Source organism: Camellia sinensis, chromosome 7 (assembly GCF_055761805.1).
Source record: "Camellia sinensis isolate YWXY chromosome 7, ASM5576180v1, whole genome shotgun sequence".
Lineage (NCBI taxonomy): Eukaryota > Viridiplantae > Streptophyta > Magnoliopsida > Ericales > Theaceae > Camellia > Camellia sinensis.
The window spans coordinates 7,298,593-7,318,328 of NC_138967.1; the positions used below are offsets into that span (position 1 = coordinate 7,298,593).

At 35.3% G+C, this 19,736-nt stretch overlaps 1 pseudogene; it reads left to right on the plus strand.

Annotated features, from left to right (window-relative positions):
• The first annotated feature begins 17,073 nt into the window (after positions 1-17,073).
• Positions 17,074-19,494, plus strand: LOC114292597 (putative protein phosphatase 2C 34; annotated as a pseudogene).
• The last annotated feature ends 242 nt before the right edge of the window (positions 19,495-19,736 follow it).

Genomic DNA, 19,736 nt, shown 5'->3' on the forward strand with positions numbered 1-19,736 from the left:
AACAATGCATGTATAGATTTGATTGTATCGGGAAGAAGCCAAAATGTCATATTTGTCTTTTGGAAAGTGTGAAGGAAAACGGATATTTTTAAAAGAAATATATGTTTTGAAAAGACCTATCTGTGTATGTTTGGGAAATGGAAAAGAGTAGAGGACTTAGTGAAATTACTTCTTAAGTAATTGTTAATGTTATGAAAGATTGGGAACAGATATTAATGAAAAGAAAAGAAAATTGAATCGCCTATGGCGTTGATTGAAATGGTTGTTTTCAAGAAAAGTTCATACTTATGTATATTTTGTATAAACTGTCACATTACTATTCTAGTATGAGATTGGGTATTCATGATCATAGCTATCTGTAAGTTGTTATTGTTGAGGGCCATGTTGAGATCCCTACTGGACTATATGTTCATCCCACGTTGTTGAATCTTTTTCAGGTATTAAGTAGATTGAGCTGCAAGATTTGGACCTACTTATTTACTGGCCACGGGGCCTGAGTTATGTTGGCGGAATGCCATTGTTGTAAAGGGTTACACCCTTCTTCTTGTACCTTAAGTGATGTAAGCCCAAGGGCAATTTATTAAGTATGTTCATGTAATATTTACTTTGCATACGAATGAGAGTATTGTTAATCACTTCTACGGATTGAATGTATGAGTTTATTTCCGCATGTTATCTCTGAAATTGAATTAAGTTAATGAATTTGGTAATGACTCCGAGTAATAAAAAGTGGGGCGTGACAACTTGGTATCAGAGCGAGCCGGGTTTGAATACTTTGGGCTCGTGGGAAGTGGTTTTTACCACAGTGGGTTTACTACGTATTGTGAGGACGTTGCATATAGATATCATGAAAGTTAGGACTTATTTGTTGCATTTATGTGAGCATGGGATTCAGTCTCTCAGATAGTATTCATAGCCGGTGAACTTGCTTTGAGGTCCTTTTGCAAACACGCCTGATCAATGTGGTTTCTGATGGGAATTCCTTGAGAGTTCCGGGATGAGTGGCTATCTTTGTAGACTTGATTCGATTATGTGTTTATATGTTTAGATGTTTATATGCAATAGAGGTGTATATCTTGTGACTTAGTAGTGGAGTGTGCCTCGGAGAAGGCTATTGTGTTGTGCACTAAGCGTGGTGTTTGCTTTTGTGCTTTATAGGATGTCTACACGAGGAAGTAGAGGACGGTTGAGTAATAGAAGTGTTGGTAGGGGCACAGCAGTTCCTTTAGCACCTGCCGTTGCAGCATCGGCTGTCGGCGAGGACGTCGCACGTGAGATTGTGAGAGCAGTGCAGGACGCCCTAGCTCGCACTGAGGGCGGCAACGGGCATGCTCTCAAGCTTACTAAGGAGTTTTTCCGCTCCGGCCCACCAGAGTTTGTGGGGGAGGCTAAACCGTTTGAGGCAGAAAGTTGGTTGGAACAGATTACCAAGACTCTTGATATGCTCAGAGTCGAAGATGAGGAGTTGAGGGTTTCTTTGGCGACTTTTCAGTTGAAGAGTGATGCGAGTTATTGGTGGAAGTATGCTAAGAATAATGTGGATAGCACGTGGGTTGCTTTTACCGAGGCCTTTTGGGCCAAGTACTTCCCTCCTTCTGCTCGGGAAAGGTTGAGGGATCAGTTTTTGGAGTTGCGTCAGGATGATACTCCTGTGGCACAGTTTGAGATGCGGTTTGCTAGCTTGTCGAGGTTTGCTCCAGAGTTGGTGGCAACAGAGGAGCGTCGTTGTTTTGAGTTTGAAAGGCGGTTGTGTTTCGATATTCGGGAGAAGGTAGCTGGATCCTTTTGGAAGGATTATTATTATTTAGTCGAGGCAGCGGCCCATGTGGAGGCCATGGTGGTGAGTGATGATGGGGTTAAGGAGGAGACCGTTTCGGTAAGTCCTACAGTTCCTAAGCGCTCTAGGCTCAGTAAGGGGTGGAGGCGGAAACATGCTCAGTCAGGGGCTGGTTCCTTTTCTTCGCCAGGGGTTTCGGACTCTTCTGTTGGGAGGTCCGGGGAGGTGCAGGTTTTAGACCAGTCTCAGAATAGGGGGTCTGGTGGTTGTTTTGTTTGTGGTCAACTGGACCATGGTAGACGTTCTTGTCCTTTGCGTGTAAATTCTTCGGGTGTTTCAAAACCTAGTCAGACTCAGTCGTGCCCGTCCAGTCGGGGACGTTATCGATACCAGAGACGTGCAGGCCAGGCTTCGAGAGCCTCGCGAGGGGCGACTTATTAGTTAGTCTTATGGTATTACCCTGGAGGGGATTTTTGTGTTATTGGCCGGTGATGTATTATCATTTTGTTGTTGACCGATGTACTGTTGGATGCTGAGGCGCCATGTTTATGTATCGCGTATGTATACATATTGTTGTTTGTTTAACCCTCATGTATTGGGGTGTATGTATGGAATCTCAAATCCTCTTTTTTTTTTGTTGAGGAGTTGTTGAAGGGATCAATGATCCTGATGTTGTTGCTTGCTTGGTACCTGTATGTTGGTTTGTGTTTTGGGCCTTGCTACTTAGTGAGTCCGTGGTGATCCCATCGGTTGTATTGGGGTGGTGTTTGTGGTTTGATTTTAGGAGATCCAGTGAAATTCCTAAATTTGGGGGTTTGTGTGGGGAACTCTGTATTTGAGGTTAGTGGCACATCAGTGTGTGGATTACTGAGTGTGGAATTTATTGAGTTGATTAGTCAGCTTGTTGGTATCGGGTTTTGGGTTGACATCGGTCACCGTGAGGTTAGTCTCGTTTGTTGTAGACTTTGTGTGTTGATTAAGGAAAACTGAAACTAATCATCCGGTTGTGTCATTGAATATGACGGTTATAATAATATAGCAAATTTGTGCATTGAATGATCATTGTGAATGATTGGATTTTTTTTTTATACATTATATATGTATATTGTTTGAGAGGAGATAGGGGATGGACTCCGATGATACAGCGCCAAAATGTGTATCTGTTGAAAGATTAACATAGCTCATATGCTTGTCTTTGGAAGTGTGATAGTGCTCTTATGCATATCTATGGAAGTGATGATAGAGCTCGTATGCTTATCTATTGTGAAGTGAAAAATGTTTTATATGAGTTATTATCTCATTTAATTGTTTGGCCAGGTTCTGAGCCAGGTGTATGTTATTAAATTGGTTAAGTAAAGGGAGGCGGGATGAAATTGCAAAACCACGAATTTCTTATGCCTTATGTGTTGATAATACTGTTGTTATTTCTATTAACTATCATTATAGAAATGTTATGTTCCATGTTGGTTGTGGCATCACTGTGTGAGTGATGGTTGTTGATGGTGTTATTTTGAAAAGAATGGAAAACAAAATTTTCCTAGTATTTGGGCCATCTAAAGGCGTTGTTGAGAAATTGATTTAATTCAAGGGTTTTGAGGAATTCCAAATGAATGATTTTTGGCAAATAAACTGTGGATGGTTATGTGCTTTGGATAACACCGTATTTGTGAAAAATGTTTACAAAACTTTTGAGTTTTGCGTTGAAAATGCAAGGTTTGTTTTGAAATGTTTCATGAGCAAGAAAATGTTTTCCTTATATTAATGTAGGAAATTTGCATTGATTACCCTTTTATTGGAAATTATGTTGTTGGGTAGTGACTTGGCTTGAGGCGCTAGTCGGTTGTTAGTGAATTGTTTCGAAAAAGGTTTGGTTTTGTTGTAGCATTTGTGCCTACAGTGTTATCATTTGGAACGTGTTCCCTTGGTTAGTCTCTTCCTTGGTAAGAGTGAATCGAAAGTTTGTAGGGAGAATAGTTTCTTTCCTAATACTCGGGTGTTGGTTGCTGTGTGATCTGTTGGCCTTGTGCTTTTGGCGTGTTCTAAATTTCGGGGACGAAATTCTTTAAGGGGGGGAGGTTATAGCGATCCCGGTATTTCCTGTTGTTGTATAACTGTAATCCGAACTCGGTTCCGTAGATTCGTTGTTGTCTTATCCTCATTTCTATCCCATACTCTTCGTTTTAGAGTTTTGGGCTGTGTTGGGCAAGTTGGGAATAAGTTGGTTGTGTTTTTAAGCTTTGAATTTTTGCCCAGGTTTTGGTCTCTCCGCTCGAGCGGCGATTTGATGCTCGAGCGGGCTTGTGTTGTTGCCTTTCCGCTCGAGCGGCAGTTTGGACGCTCGAGCGTGAATTTCCTTCCCTCAGCATTTTGGACGTCTGCAGAAAATTCTGGGTGAGTGCATCCGGCGCTCGAGCGGATCTTTGGACGCTCGAGCGTGAACCTGTGTCTGACGCTCGAGCGGGGTGTCTGACGCTCGAGCGGGGTGTCGTACGCTCGAGCGGACCTGTTTTTATATCAGTCCGTGAAATCACTTTTTTGCTCACTTTTTGATTTCTTTTCTCTCTCTTACTTTTTCAAAACCTCCATTGGAGAGCACCTCACTCTAAAACCTAGCTTCTCTCTTAGGATTGATCTAGCTAGAGTGTTTTCCTCACCTTGGGCCTTTGTAAGAAGTGTGTTGATCGTCGAGGGCTTCGTGGTGATCCAAGAAATTTGAGATTTGGAGCACTCCGAGTTTTGCTCTTCTTCTCTTTGAGTTCTCCATTCGAGGTAGGGATTTCCTTGTTCTTTTTCAATACTTCGTCTATAGATAGACATGTGGTAATTTTGTATTGCATGAAAATCATATCCATGTTGGATTTGTTTGAAATCATGAGAAGGAACCTAGGGTTGGGCGTTTGAAAAATGGTTATGTTATCATTGATGGTTGTTTTGGGCTAATTGGAGTGTAAATTAGCATGTTGTAGTTGATGAAGGAAAAAGCCCTAAATCATATTTTGATTGATAAATTAAAATGAAGGATAGTGAACCTATATTGTAAATCTCTAGTGTTGATGTGGGTTGGGTGAAGGTGTTAATGCCTAAGGGGTTAACTTTGGCTTTGGAATGGTTTGAAATGAATGTAGTGGACTAATGTGAGTTATGACTCTATTATCAATGGAAGTGGTTTTGTAAAACAAAGGAATGAATTTGGTTTTGTAACAACAAAAGGGACGGAGTTGGTTTTGTGAAAACAAAAGGAACATGGAACTTGTTTTGTGAAATGGGAAAAGTATTTTGAAATACGTATGAAAATTGGTTTGTTGTTTCATGAGTGTTGAACACACATGTGTGGGATTGTATCTTAAATTACCCTAAATGTTGTTGTCGGATTTGTGGTCTCATAGTAATTGAGTCTTTAATAGATGTACTAAATACATGCATCTAGAGGTTTTGTGAGGTTTTGTCCTTGGTCATCGGTGGAGGATGTCACGGTTGCGTTGAATTGTCGTGTATACATTACACCATTGTTGATTGAACATTTTATGTGATGAAATGTTGAGATGCATTATATATGTATACTTGTTAGGGAGGAGAGAGGGGTTGTACTCCAGTGTGTGTGAGAAGATAGGGGATGGACTCCACACACCTATGTGTTCATATACCTTAACACATTGTTGGTATCCTGATAGTTTATATGTATGTTTTACACATGTTGGTTGTACCTTGTTGTATTGTGATTGTTGGTGTTATACCCTGCGCTGATAATCAGAGATACCGTTACCTTCCAGCTAGCGCCTGGAGAACTGAATGCGCTGAGAATCTAAGGTACCACCCCCTTCCAGCTAGCGCCTGGTAAATTGGTATGTTGTTGAGAGAACTGACTGCGCTGAGAATATAAGGCACCATACCTTTCCAGCTACCGCCTGGTAAACTGGCATGTTGTTGTGAGAGGTGTATCTTTGGCTTACTACCCACATGGCTAGTAGAGCAAAGTTTTGTTGTTGATATTTCAGTATGTTTGAGAATATCATGGATTGTGTTGATTACGGTCTTGGAGGGCCGAGTTGCCTCATTGGTTTATCTTATGCCTGTTGGTGAGTTGTTATCTCTTTTATAACAATGCATGTATAGATTTGATTGTATCGGGAAGAAGCCAAAATGTCATATTTGTCTTTTGGAAAGTGTGAAGGAAAACGGATATTTTTAAAAGAAATATATGTTTTGAAAAGACCTATCTGTGTATGTTTGGGAAATGGAAAAGAGTAGAGGACTTAGTGAAATTACTTCTTAAGTAATTGTTAATGTTATGAAAGATTGGGAACAGAGATTAATGAAAAGAAAAGAAAATTGAATCGCCTATGGCGTTGATTGAAATGGTTGTTTTCAAGAAAAGTTCATACTTATGTATATTTTATATAAACTGTCACATTACTATTTTAGTATGAGATTGGGTATTCATGATCATAGCTATCTGTAAGTTGTTATTGTTGAGGGCCATGTTGAGATCCCTACTGGACTATATGTTCATCCCACGTTGTTGAATCTTTTTCAGGTATTAAGTAGATTGAGCTGCAAGATTTGGACCTACTTATTTACTGGCCACAGGGCCTCAGTTATGTTGGCGGAATGCCATTGTTGTAAAGGGTTACACCCTTCTTCTTGTACCTTAAGTGATGTAAGCCCAAGGGCAATTTATTAAGTATGTTCATGTAATATTTACTTTGCATACGAATGAGAGTATTGTTAATCACTTCTACGGATTGAATGTATGAGTTTATTTCCGCATGTTACCTCTGAAATTGAATTAAGTTAATGAATTTGGTAATGACTTCGAGTAATAAAAAGTGGGGCGTGACAATCACTGTTACTGGTAGAAGGTCGCACTGCACATTCAACATTTTCCATTCTGTTAGATGTCTTGGAAAATTCACTTTGTGGGTTTAGCAAACAATCATTACAAGCTGAGTTATTTAAAGAAACAAAACTCATAATTTGGGATGAAGTTCCTATACAACATAGACATTATGTTGAGGCGGTTGATCGTATATTGAGGGATATTTGTGATAGTGAAAAGCCAGTTGGGGGTATTACTGTTGTTTTTGGAAGAGACTTTCGACAAATCTTACCAGTTATACCCAAAGGAGTTCGTGAGCAAATTGTGAATGCATCATTAAGACATTCTGTTCTATGGAAGCATATATATATGTTAACTTTGGATTTTAATATGCGCTTGAATCATGAAGGCCATGAAAATGCTAATTTTGCAAATTTCTTGATGGAGGTAACACTACTTTAACCTGTATTATATAGATTATTTTAAATTAATAAATTGTGTTTACACTTACTTTTTTATTGATTTCACTTTTCTTTAGATTGGGACCAATCGTCAAGAAATCGTTAACCTTCCATCAACAATACACAAATGTCAAGATTTGAATGAATTACTCTTTACAGTTTATCCACAATTGAATATGATAGAGACGTCAACCCCAACATTTTTAACTGAATGCACAATTCTGTCTGCGCGTAACGATGATGTCAATGACATTAATACTACTACGTTGAATATCTTTCTAGGGAGATTATATACTTATCTTGCAGCAAATAAAATTTCTGAAGATAATGAAATTGATCTTACCATTACAAATAGATATCCCAATGAATATTTAAATTCATTGGATCCTCCTGGGTTGCAAACTTTTAAGTTAGAGTTGAAAGTGGGTTGTCCTATAATATTGTTGAGAAACATTGCACTGAAAGATGGACTATGTAATGGTACAAGATTAATGGTTACTAGGTGCGGCACTCGCATAATTGAAACTCAAATTTTAACTGGAGAAAAGTTTGGCAATTTGGCATTCATACGAAGGATATCTTTGACACCATCTTCTTCAGAAATGCCTTTCCAAATGACAAGACGTCAATTTCCAGTCCGATTGGCATATGCCTTGACCTTTAATAAATCTCAAGGACAATCTGTGAAATTTGTTGGGGTTGATTTACGTATACCAGTGTTTAGCCATGGGTAATTATATGTGGCATTGTCTAGATGTACATCCTTTGATCGTATAAGTATTCTCCTCCCTAAAGATAATTTGGATTCTACTTCAAATATTGTTTATCCTGAAGTATTGATGTAGTATTCTATGCAGATTAAATGACGTTTTATTAGAAGGTAACCACGTAGATTTATTTCTGTTGATTATATAACTTTTTAAAAAATTTCAATTTAATAATAATTTGAAATTTGGACTTTTGTAGGATTGGACCGAAAAATCTATGGAGCTTAAAAGGAGAAATACGACTACCTTGCTTCAATGGGGATGTAAATCTGAAAGTATTTTGACATGTATATTTCCAACAAATGTACTAATCTATATTTTTTTTTTTGTTTCCACAAATTACCAGATTGTTGTGCATATTCCTCATTGGGGATACATAAAAGTTGATACAAAGACTTTTTAGAAAGTAATGAGGAGGAAGTTTGGGCAAACGCATATTTGAAGACATGTTATTGACACATCTTTTGTAAAGTATACATATTTTTGGTGTATGACATGTTAGTGACACATCTTTTGTAAAGCATACATCTTTTGTAAAGCTTTAACCCACTTTTTGTAAAGTTTTAACCTACTCTTTTGGTGTATGACAGTATAACTTTATTTTTGTTTTTGTTCAGTGTTTACACTTTTTTTTACTGCCTTTTATATTTTGATATGCAATATAACTTTAAATCTTATATGTTTGTTTCTTAATTTGCATTAAGATTAGGGAGAGTTGTTATTTTATTTAAGTTTTGTAGAGCGTGTAATACAAGCAAAATTGTTATAAGTTTTTTAAGAAGAAAAATATTTCAATATATTTTTATCAAAAAATGACACAAACTTTATAAATTTCAACATAATACGTATAAATTATAACTACATTTTAATCTTAAAATTATTTATGCCGTGCCTTTAGGCACGGGCATACGCTAGTATATAAACATGGGGGAAGTTTTTGCAATATCTTTTATAATAATTTGTTCTCAACCTGGCATAAAAAAATTATTTCTAGCCACTGGTCAGAAAAAAAAATAACAAAAATAAAAAAAAATTCATGACTGGGCATGTACGTGATTTATCTTTTTTTATTCACATGTTATGATATGAATTTCAAAAATACAGAGCAGACCTGCAATAACAACTCAAACAAAATAAGGAAAAAAAAATAAAAAAGTTATATTTCGTACAAGTGGAACATTGTGCGTCCGTGTTCCACTCGTTTCCAATTTTCGGACAATAATGGAACAATTGCAACCTCTGCTTGACATGCACGGAAAACAAGGAAGTCACTTTCTCTTCAGTATGAAGAGTAAAATAGTCATTTCTGTTGTTCTAATAATATTTTATTACACATTTATTCGTAAAAAGTCAAAAAGTTAACCCAAACCTCCATAATTTTTTTTCTCAACTTTTTAGTCCAAAAAGACAAAAAGTGTACTTATTTAGGATACCCCAAATAACCCCTTAGTTTTAGAAAGTTTTACATTTTGTTGAAAGTGTATATACCCTAAAAACAAAGATTAACAATACAAATTAAATAATGTATAATCATTTTAAATTCATTAATTAATATTCATAAGTAACAAAATGATTGTAACCCTTAAAAAAGCTTTCTTAATTCACCTACAATAATATATCATGTTACATATTAATTTTTAATTTATCATAAATTTAATCATGTAACACCAGGGAGTTGTAAATTGTATATTGTGATTGCTAACAGATTTTAGTAACAAAACCCATTGAATAATGTGGGCGGGCGTGAATACCTAGAACTTAAATGCTTCTTAATTTAAGGTCTTAAGTTAATATTTTCCCAATCTATCTATAAAAAAATAATAATAATAATTTCCCATATTAAATATGCTATGCTAATGACGTGGTGTGGTTATTACAAGCCACTCAAATTTATATCTTAAAATAAAGTGCTTAATGGTGTCATGTTTATCTAATTTGTTTGACTACTTATCATCCCAAAGATATTCTAATCAAAGGCCGGCTTACCAATTGCCTTCTTTTGGCAACACCCATTGGCCATAAACTAAAAACAAAGTACCCACTCTTTTGTATCTAATTATAATTTGACAATTTTTTTAAAAATATATTTTTTTTTTATGAAAACTATAAATTGACAATGTTTCATGTAACATTGTGAGCCACGTATCCTTAAACCACTACAAAAAGCATAGTGCTATCAAACATATTTTATGCAAAAATTATTTAACTTGTGGCAATCATTTCATTATCAAACAAAAACCCTATCACTTAGAACTTTCGTTGTTTTGGGTTATATGAAGGGGATTGGGATTTATAGTGAGGTGGGACTCACTAATATTATGTTTGTTTTGAGAGATGGAGAGGGGATTCGTAATCCCCTCCGGACTACGAATCCCCTTGGGGAGGAGATTAGGATAAGCCTAGGAGAGATGGCATTAGAAAAATAATGAGAGAATTAAAAAAAAAATTATTATTTTTATTTTTTATATATTGGAAATTTTTTGTAAATATTAATGTTTAATTTTTTATATTTTTTTATTTGCTTTATTATTTTATATAAAAATAATTTAACAATTCCTACACTAACAACTATCATCAAAACAAACACAATTTTACTTAATCCCCTCACTATCAATCCCCTCCATTCTATCTCTAAAAACAAACGGAGCCCTAGTTTTAAAAAATAAAAAGTCTACTATCCTCGATTTTAAATCAAAAACTGACTCACAAAATTTAAATCTATGGTCTATTCAAAGTTGTTATTATAGGTCATACTGTAAACAAATCTTGATCCTTAATCGTTAATTTTGAATAGATATTTGGGTCTCAATTTTTGAGTTCCTAGAAATGTTCTTTAAAAAATCTACATTTACATCATCTAAGGTTTTGTGGGTTGGTGGTTAGAGTGTAAAACAAATCAAATTACTTGTGTTCGACTCATTAGAAGATGGTTTGAGATTAACTCATTATGTAAATAAATCAAGTCTAAATACATTTTAAAATTTGTAAATTTTTCTAATCCAACTTGAACAATCTATTACTTAACCCAGCTCAACTTTATTATATGTCAGTTCATGACCAGATCGATTAAAACTCATTCGAGATTTATTCAAAAGGTGAACAAATTAAAATGTAAACACATTTCTGAAATGATTAAATTTTCAAATTAAATTTAAATAATTTATTATTCTACTTTTTCATAGCCCTATTGATGACTTAGCCAAATGGTGAAGACATTGAACAGGTGGCGCTCCTAACCCTTTCACCCACCACTTCCAAAGTTAATTATTTTGATGAATTTAGAATTTCTCATGTTCTCTCCTATATTAAAAAATTTAAATTTTTGTATGAAATTTTATGTGGACAATTTTATAAATATTTACAATTGACTATTTTGATTACCATATTTTATTGCCGCTCATTTTCACCCACGAAAATAATTTACAATATCTAATGTCCTAGGTTAGATTATTATATGCCACATACCAACTTTGTCCATATATCATTCTAGAGCTTTCATTAGTTCGTAATTAACTTCCAATAGTGCTTAATCATTAGTACTTTGTTATTGTTGTGGTTAATGGACATACCCTCATTGTCCATATTGCCCCTCCATCCACTATTGTTTGGCAACTATAAAGTCCTTTTGTTTTCATAAATAGATTGGATGAGATTATTAGTGAGGGGACTATTAGTGATGAGACTAAGAAAAATTATAATTTTTTGATAACCAGTGAACTAGCAATAGTTCCTGTTTGTTTTGAGAGATAAGAGTGAGATTAACCATGTAAAATTCTACAAATACCCTTGTTGCATTACTATCAAATTTGAGTTTATACCAACTAATAACTACATTACATATTTTAATATTAAAAAAAGAATTAATATTAAAAATTATATTTCATAAATATATATATATTTGGTACTATTTTATTTTTTTAATATAGTTTTTTTGGGTATAAATACGATTATCAAATGATGGAATAATTAAAAAAAATGATAGAAAAAAGGCCATACTAATTAAGTAGAGTAAATAAATTAAGTAGAATAATAGAGGGTAAAATAGTAAATCCCCCTCTAATTCCAAGGGATTGTTTTTCTAATGAGTGCTACTATTAGCACCTCATAAATTATTTTGGACCCCCCAATTTGTAGTTTTTTTTTTATTACAATAATAACCTCAAATAAAATTACTACAAAGGACATCATTAATTTTGGGACACTCCATCTTACAATTAAACCTACACACCCACTACATCATGAATTAGGGTTTACAAGAGCACTCACCTCCATCACCACCCATCTATCTTTTCCAAATCCCACCTTCAAAACCTACTAACCCTCAAAACCTTGAAAACCCTTTGGTGGCAATATTTCGACGATAATGGTGGCAACCATTTGATTACCTACACTTTTCCATTTATGACAATAAGTGAATTTTTCTGGCAACCACAACTCTATAAGATAAGAGGAGTACAACAATAAAAGTTAAGAGGAAGTTCATAACTTTGATATTGTTCTTAGCTCATGAGAGATTGGCCTTGTAAGGGTTAGTTTCTTAAATAAAATGGAAAAAATAATAAAATATGTTCATTATTTTTCGAGACTAAACTCCCGAGCATATGACCGAAATTCAGGAACATAGGCCCGAACATTGTTTATTTGTTCGGGAATCGATAATCGAACATTGATTTTGAACTTTTTGTGATATGGGATAAGTCCAGAATGAAGAAAACTCGATGAACTAAACCGTTTTAAGAACTGGGAATCGGAAATTTTAATCTCCGAAAAGTGATTGTATGATAAGGTTGATGACAATCATAGACAAGTTTTGTATTGGAACATCCCCTAAAAGATTATTGTGGCTCAAATTAAGAGCTTGGATTTGAGAACAATGAAAAATATCAAATGGGAAGTTGGTTAAATCCGCAGAGACAGTACTCTTCTTCTTCTTTTTCTTCTTCTTCTTCTTCTTCTTCTTCTTCTTTGTGGGTTTTGAAAAGGATGAGACTCTTCTTCTTCTTAGTGGATTTTGTTAGGGTTTTTTGGAATAAAGGTTTTTTTGGGGGTATGGGGGGTGTGCATTCAATAGGTGGAATGTTTAAGGATAATTTTGGTATTATTTAAGGAGAGAAAATAAATTTTAAGGGTTTCAAGCTTTTTAAGTGCAGGTTCAAAGAAATAGAGGGTCCAAAATAATTTATAGAGTGCTAATAACACCACTCTTTTCTAATACCATTTCCCATTGGGGACTACTAATTTCATCCATGAATGCCTATCATAGTCCCAAGGTATTGTGAATCATCTTCTCTATTTTGTAAACAAACACAATATTAGAGGACCCCACATCCATCTTAATCCAATCTCATCCCCTATAACCCAAAACAAACGGACCCTAATGGTTAGGAAATGAGCTTTATAGTTAGAATTTGTGGGGTCTTTCATAAATCTTATTTTAGTGGCTTTGAATCATTTATCTTATAAATTTTTGTATGTAAATATTCTTAAGAAAAAAATTAAATTGATTTAATAATTATAGTCATATCATTTCATAAAAAAAATAAAGTGAAATAATGTAATTATAATTATCAAATCGATATAATTTTTTGATTTTTTTTTTATTTTTATGAATGATCTCTTTCATAGGCCCACGAGATGAATGATTCATATTCCCATAAAATATCCCCATAAAAAGGCTCAGAACACCCTAACAAACCCAAACTACACATTGCTAGTCTACACAGTAGATTAGTGTGAATCTAATCCCTTAAGGCCATGTTTGTTTAGGAGATATAGGGAGGGAGGAGGAAAGGCAGCATAATATCATATGATGTGAGACTAACATATTTTTTATCTCTACCAAATTAGATTTAGAAAATAAATCTAATCTTGTCCCATACTATAATCTACCATAACCAAGCATGACAAAAGAAATCCTATATCTCTAATATTACATATCCTCTCCAAAATCATATCCAATAGAGACAACCAAACAAACAAGGCCTAAGGGTATTAAGGTAATTCGATATTCATATTTACGCACACACATACGTACGTACTCTGCTCGGGGTTTACAAGGAAGAGAGAGACAAAGAACAGAGTGTGTAAAAGCCACCTGAAAAAACCTTTTGAGTCTCTCTGTCTAACTCAGTTTGCCACGCCGGAAATTCGCCGGAGTTCCATAACTCCAACTGAAAAAACCAAGGTGTGTGTTTTGTTCCTTAAATCTCTACTACACACACCGCACGATCGTTGATTTTCAGTTTTGTTATTTGATTCTCTCTCTCTCTCTTTGTTCGCTATTTTCTTAGCAACCAAACAAAAGATTTTCAATACCCTTTTACTTCTTCCGCTTTGGTCTGAAAATTAGAGAGAAAGAAGAGCATTTCTTTTGAAAATTCATGTGGTAATAGATATATATTTACTGTTATATTCTGTTCTGTTTGCTTGGTCTCTAAGAAAATGAAAGAGAAGATACCAAACTAGATATACACTGGTTTTTTGTTTATTTTGTTTCGAGAAAACTTTTTTTTTCTTTATATTCAAATCACATTTATTTGGATTAATTTAACTGATTTTGTAATATTTTGAACCCTATTCCATATGAAAACATAAGATTAGGAATTTCATTTTCATTCCACTTTTCTCTGTTTCTCAGCAATCTTTAATTTCTTTTCTTTCTTTTTTTTGATTCTGTGAGTGTGAGTAGGAATGTAATGCCCTCAAATAATACATAAAACCCATTGCTTTAGACATGCATTGATATAAAAGAGACCAACCATTTCTATTCATCAGAGTAGTTCTTACAACAGTATTACATGTTAACAACAAAAGCAAATGCCCTATGGGCTTACAGTTTTCCAAGTCAACACCTGGTTACACAAAAGAAGAGTACTAACTCTATACAAAATAAGCCCTTGGCTTGATATACATGTAATACAAACAAAATAAACAAAAAGAGTCTTCAACTCTCATCATCATCCAAGCTATGTCCTTGGAGATGGCATACTGCCTGTACCTAAAAATAATGTCCCATATAGGATGAGCCAACGTCCAGTAGAAATATACTAAACACAATATGAGCAATAACTAAGACATTAGCAATTGATAAATGTTCAATTTTCATAAATCAATTCATAATCCATTTCCATTTCATGACCACTATGTTCATGTTTCATTTCAGTTTCCATTTCTTATCAATTTCACAATTTACATCAACGGCTCAGAACCTAGCCAACCACACATATGAGACAGTAACTCATATTAAACGTTTCCCGTTTTACAATAGATAAACATACTAGTTGTATCAACATCTCAACAGATAAGCATACAAGCTGTATCCACATTCCAACAGATATGCATATTAGCTATATCAACACTTCCAAAGATAAGCATATGAGCTGTATCAACACTTCCATAGATAAGCATATAAGCTATATCAACACATTATCTGACAAGCATATGAGTTGTATCAGTGGAGTCCATCCCCTATCTCCTCCCAAACAACGCCCGGTTTAGAGGTCCATCCCCTATCTTCCCCTAAACCGTGGAGTACATCCCCTATCTTCTCCCACACACACAACGTATATACACATAAGTCATATATACAATCAATCAATACATAACGTTAATGTATTCTATCAACTGTCATACTCTATGACATATCCAATTGATTAGTTTTAGTTTGCCTAATCATCATGCATTGTCTACAACAATCAAAACTACCCTCCACCGGTAGTCCAAGCAATTATTTCTAAACAGATAATAAAAGCTCTAACAGATAAAATATCAATGTTTTTAAAAGTGAGTGATTAATAAATTCAACTCCACCGTTCTACTATATAATGAGCCAATTTCATTATTTCCAACTCAATTCCATATAATTACAATTTTCCCAAATTAGTCATACCAATTAATTTATACAACCAATTAGGGTTTCTACCCCACTTCCCAGTATTGACCCAATGGTCTATATATCAACAACCAACAACGATATCATTATTTTGAAACCCACAATACACATTTTAGAATCAAAATAACAAAACCCTCTTTTAACATTTTGAAATCCTAAGTCCCAAAATTACCCAACTTCAACACTTTATCAAAACAACCAAAAATCTATGTCAAATACTATAAGAGTGAGTAAGAATCCCTACCTTAAATTCGGAGCCCAAGAGAAGGGGATGAAGAAAACCAAAATGCTCCAAACTCCAAGATCCACGGATCAAAACGAAGCCCTCGACGATCAACACAACTTTTACAAAGGCCAGAGGGGAGGGAAGCACTCTAACTAGATCAAACCCTAGAGAGAAGAGAGTTTCTAGAGAGAGAGGCTCTCAAAAACGTTTTTGGAAAAGTAAGAGAGAGAGTGGAAGTGTAGAAAATTATTCAAAAGTGCCCAGCTGCCCTCTGTTATACGACATTCCTGCTCGAGCGGAAAACACAACGCTCGAGCGTCAAGAACAAAAAAACTAGGTCAGCTCGAGCGCAAGAAGTCCCGCTCGAGCTCCAAGACACAAGAATAAAGTACATCCGCTCGAGCACGAAAACCAGTCCGCTCGAGCGTAGATTTCCCCCTCTCAGAACTTACACCAAAAATGTACTACCCGTTCGAGCGCTAGAGTACCCGCTCGAGCGCAACCACTCGAGCGTAAAGAAACCCGCTCGAGCGTGAAAAACATGCTTGCAGAAGTTTTGCAGAGCACCAAAATACAGGGAGTGTGCAATCTCCGCTCGAGCGCAATAAGACCCGCTCGAGCGGACCTCCTAAAAACTGGGCAACAAGGAATTGGAACCCAAGCCTAACCAACCTGTAACAACTCTGCCCAATACATCCTAAAACTCAACCAAGCGGAATTAAAGGATGACAACAAGGTATACAACCAGCAATATCACGGAATCCAAGTCCGAAAAATAATAAATACAAAAAGGTAAAACCGGAATCGCTATAAGGAAAAGCACTCAAAACCTTGGAACCTTTCCATTTATATTGTTTGAGTCTCAATTTGGTTTCGTTTTCAAAACCTGCTTTCTAAAAATTCAAAAACACCAATTATTTTCATATTATTATTATTATTTTTTTTTTGGTGCAAAATTAGTTTGTGAAAATTTAAAAACATCTTCTTGGTGCTTATTTTCACCAAATTAGTTTTTCATGTTTTTCATAAAACAATTTCCAAAAACGAAACCAACATCTAATTAGAATTCTTTGTATGCAAAATATAGAATTCCAGATTTTATTTTTGTATATTGAAGTATTGAACTTAAGTGCAGATGGTACAATTCTCAGTTCTATTCAATGGTTTGGCTAAAAACATATTGGTTAAGAATGGAAAAAAAAAGTAGGAGTGATGTTGGGAGAGAAGCTGCAGATGCATTGGCTAAAGAAGCAAGGAAGAATGACTTGATGTTGAGTTCTTTGGGCACCGTTAATGGCGAACGGTCTGATAATTTTGTGCCGGTTTTCTCTAAGGGAGGGAAGAAGGGGGTGAATCAAGATTGCCTTGTTGTGTGGGAGGTAATAAACCATATGTTAACGTTAGTAATAATAACTATTTGCATTACATTACTCTGTTTGTTTGGGTACAAAACATTTTCTCGAAAAGATTTCTAAAAAAGGGTTTATGCAATTGTTAGCTTTTTGTAAGACGAAATACGAAAGTCAACGGAAAAAACTTAACTAGACTGAAGATGTTTTTCAAATTAAGTTTTACCAACACGAACACTGACACCCCCACTAGTATCATCGTTGCTTCCACTACTATTACCACTCACTCCACTACCACCCCCACCACCGATAAAATCACTAATACATTAGTTTTAAGATTTCAACTGAACATGAGAAAATTCTGCGAAAAATATTTTTAGAGCCAAAGTAAAGGTAACTAAAGTCCGAAGACAGTAGCAGTAGTCCCTACCAGCACCACCACCACTAATATAATCACTAGCATATTAGTTTCAATGCTGCAATAAAACATAGGAAAACATTTTCTATAAAATTAATTGTTTTCTACCAAAACAAATGGAGCGTGAGAATCACAATCAGGACATGTCAAAATAATGTAAACCTTGCATTTTTGTTGGTACCATCAGTTCCAATTGATGAACAGGAATTGAATGACAGGAATTTGGATGCCAAGAAGACATGATCTTTTGTGGGATCTTTGATGGCCATGGCCCCTGGGGTCACCTGGTTGCAAAAAGGGTTAGGAAGTTAACGCCATCGTCTTTGCTTTGCAATTGGCAAGAAACCCTTGCTCTAAATTCACTCAACCTGAATTCAAGCACCGAACCAGACAAAAGCCTTAATAGATTCAATATATGGAAGCAATCTTATTTAAAGACTTGTTCTGCCATTGACCAAGATCTAGAGCAGCATCCTGGGATTGATTCTTTTCATAGTGGTACAACAGCTTTGACAATTGTTCGACAGGTAATGAGAAATGCCAATCGTATAAATTTTTTGTGATGAGTGATGTAGAAGCTTGGATTGGTACATTGTTTTGTTCTTCTGGTTTTGAATATGAAATTATGCTTTGAGTTATAATTATTTTTGGTTCTCCCTGTTTTGAACATAAAAAGGGGATTTCTAAATCATTCTGTTAAGATGATTAGTTAATAAGTTATATTGTTGTCCTCTGAAATTATTGTCGGTTTTGCATACTAAATTTGAGGGATTTTTAAGGTTGTGTATATATCTTTCAAGTTCAAAATAGACACATTTTGATGTTTTTCTGATTTGATGTTTCTCAGGGTGATCTCATAGTTATAGCAAATATTGGTGATTCTCGGGCTGTGTTAGCCACCACTTCCGATAATGGCTGCTTGGTACCGCTTTAGCTTATAGTTAACCTTAAACCCAATTTGCCTCGTTAGCTCTCTCTCTCTCTCTCTCTCTCTCTCTCTCTCTCTCTCTCTCTCGCTGAGTATGCGCACGTTTACTTACAAGTGCTTGTGTTTAAGGATTTTAACTCGTGTATTCACAAATGCAGAAGAGACTAAAAGAATAAGACAATCCAAATGAAGAGTGTTTGATATGCTTGATGATCCGGGCGTGTACAGAGTCTGGTTACCAAATGGGAAGGCACTATGAGGGCCAGGACTAGCAATATCAAGAGCCTTCGGTGATTATTACATAAAGGGCTTTGGCCTTATTTCCGAGCCTGAAATTACACAAAGAAATATCACCTGCAGAGACCAGTTCGTCATTTTGGCAACTGATAGGGTACGTACGCATTTATCATTGGTGATTCAAAACTTTTACACGAGCACTCGATATGTAACTTTCTCATTCTTAGAGGAATGATTGATGTTTGTGGTGGTGTTTCGGGCCTATCACTGAACTATATGGTACATAATCTTTGCTTACATAGGTATGGGATGTTCTCTCCAACCGTGAAGCAGTGATGATTGTGTCTTCAACACCAGAAAGGGAAGAATCGGCTAAAAGATTAGTCCAACATGCGGTTTGTGCTTGGAAATGTAAGAAACCGGGTATGGCAGTGGATGATATCTCTGCTACCTACCTCTTCTTCTACAATTCAACATCCTCTCAATCGGTTGACACCATCAAGCTTCCACAGCTGTCTAACATGAGAGAGAAGCAGGTTAGCTGGTTACTAAGGTTGGCAATTAAGTTGTTGTCTTAACAGCATTTGATTATATATTCTTTTTAGACTCTCGTTGTAGAGTTGAATGATAGATATATTGGTGACCAATTCCCCCTATCATACTTTGTTTTTAGTACAAATGATGTACCATATATTTGTAAGATACAAATGAAAATGACCAACATATTTGCATCACTTTTTAAATTGCTTACCTTATAGAGAGAAGAATCGAAGGGGTTGATAAAAAACAATTACATAATTTTTTTTTTCTTTTTTTTTCCCTTCCTCTTTTTATAATATGACAGAAGTGTGAAACAAAATCTCACA